The sequence below is a fragment of the Entelurus aequoreus genome, linkage group LG06, assembly GCF_033978785.1.
Source record: "Entelurus aequoreus isolate RoL-2023_Sb linkage group LG06, RoL_Eaeq_v1.1, whole genome shotgun sequence".
Taxonomy (NCBI): Eukaryota; Metazoa; Chordata; class Actinopteri; order Syngnathiformes; family Syngnathidae; genus Entelurus; species Entelurus aequoreus.
The window spans coordinates 39551902-39554401 of record NC_084736.1 but is presented as its reverse complement, the minus strand read 5'-3'; the positions used below and the strand labels follow the sequence as shown (position 1 = coordinate 39554401).

Below are 2500 nucleotides of genomic sequence, written 5' to 3'. Positions count from 1 at the left end.
CCTATACCGTTCACCTGATTTGGATGTAAATACCCTCAAATTAAAGCTCAAAGTCTTGATTGTTTCATTTCAAATCCATTGTGGTGTTGTACAGAGCTGGAATACTGAAAATTGTGTCAATATCCAAATATTTATGGACCTAACTATGTGTATATATAAAATGTATGTGTGTATATACATATTGTGTTTGTGTGTATATATATGTATATATATGTGTGTATAAAATGGATGGATGGATGGATGTGTGTGTGTATACGTGTGTGTATGTATATATATATATATATGTATATATACATATATAATATATATATGTATATAATATATATATTATATATATATAAATATATATATACACGTACATACCCGTATCCACATACATATACATGGTGTGTGTGTGTGTATATATATATATATATATATATATATATATATATATATATATATATACTGTATATATATATATTAGTATATACACACATTATATATTTATATATGTACATACCCGTATCCACATACATATACATGATATATATGTGTGTATATATATATATATATTATATATTAGTATATACGCACATTATATATTTATATACTGTATGTACATACCCGTATCCACATACATATACATTATATTTGTGTATATATAAAATGTATGTGTGTATATACATATATATGTGTGTATATGTACGTGTGTGTGTATATATATTAATATATGTATAAATATGTGAGTATATGTATGTGTGTATATATGTATGTTTGTATATAAATATATGAGTATAAAATGGATGTATGTGTGTATGTGTATTTATATATATTAATATATACATATTTATATATACACGCACACACGCATATACACACATAAAAATATATATATATATATATATATATATATATATATATATATATACGTACATATGTATGTGTGTGTGTATACCGTAAATGTATATATGTGTGTATATATTAATATATATGTGTGTGTATAAATATATATACACACACATATATTAATATATACACACACATACATTTTATATACACACACATTGTATATACACACACATGTGTATATATATATATAATGTATATGTATGTGGATACGGGTATGTACGCATATATATAAATATATATATGTATATACATACATATATACACTATATTGCCAAAAGTATTTGGTCACCTGCCTTGACTCACATATGAACTTGAAGTGCCATCCCATTCCTAACCCATAGGGTTCAATATGATGTCTGTCCACCTTTTGCAGCTATTACAGCTTCAACTCTTCTGGGAAGGCTGTCCACAAGGAGTGTGTTTATAGCATGTTTTCACCATTCTTCCAAAAGCTCATTGGTGAGGTCACACACTGATGTTGGTTGAGAAGGCCTGGCTCTCAGTCTACATTCTAATTCATCCCAAAGGTGTTCTATCGGGTTCAGGTCAGGACTCTGTGCAGGCCAGTCAAGTTCATCCACACCAGACTCTGTCATCCATGTCTTTATGGACCTTGCTTTGTGCACTGGTGCACAGTCAAGTTGCAAAAGGAAGGGGCCCGCTCCAAACTGTTCCCACAAGGTTGGGAGCATGGAATTGTCCAACATGTTTTGGTATCCTGGAGCATTGAAAGTTCCTTTCACTGGAACTAAGAGGCCAAGCACAACTCCTGAAAAACAACCCCACACCATAATTCCTCCACCAAATTTCACACTCTGCACAATGCAGTCCAAAACGTAGCGTTCTCTTGGCAACCTCCAAACCCAGACTGGTCAATCAGATTGCCAGGTGGAAAGCGTGATTCATCACTCCAGAGAAGGCGTCTCCACTGCTCTAGAGTATAGTGCTTTACACCACTGCATCCCACGCTTTGCATTGGACTTGGTGATGTATGGCTTAGACACAGCTGTTTGGCCATGGAAACCCATTCCATGAAGCTCTCTGCGTACTGTACGTGGGCTAATTAGAAGTTCACATGAATTTTGGAGCTCTGTAGCAACTGACTGTGCAGAAAGTCTTTGCACTATGCGCTTCAGCATCCGCTGACCTCTCTCTGTCAGTTTAAGTGGCCTACCACTTGGTGGCTGAGTTGCTGTTGTTCCCAAACTCTTTCATTTTCTTAAAATAAAGCCCACAGTTGACTTTGGAATATTTAGGAGCGAGGAAATTTCACGACTGGATTTGTTGCACAGGTGGCATCCTATGACAGTTCCACGCTGGAAATCACTGAGAGCGGCCCATTCTTTCACAAATGTTTGTAGAAACAGTCTCCATGCCTAAGTGCTTGATTTTATACACCTGTGGCCGGGCCAAGTGATTAGGACACCTGATTCTCATCATTTGTTTGGGTGGCCAAATACTTTTGGCAATATAGTGTATATGTATGTATGTATATGTTTATATGTATATATACATATTTGTATATATATATATATATATATATATATATATATATATATATATATATATATATATATGTATATATATGTATATATATATATATATGTAT

The 2500-nt window shown here is 33.0% G+C and overlaps 1 protein-coding gene across 2 annotated transcripts in view; it reads left to right on the top strand.

Moving 5' to 3' along the window:
- lrrc8ab (leucine rich repeat containing 8 VRAC subunit Ab) overlaps window positions 1-2376 on the top strand; it is a 48708-nt gene extending 46332 nt beyond the window's left edge. The window contains exon 5 of one of the 2 annotated variants that reach the window (XR_009826546.1): window positions 1265-2376. The gene's annotated coding sequence lies outside the window, so the exon portion shown is untranslated. Of the gene's footprint in view, window positions 40-1264 lie in introns of those variants that run through there. The other variant, XR_009826545.1, reaches the window with a different exon arrangement.
- Window positions 2377-2500: the final 124 nt, after the last annotated feature.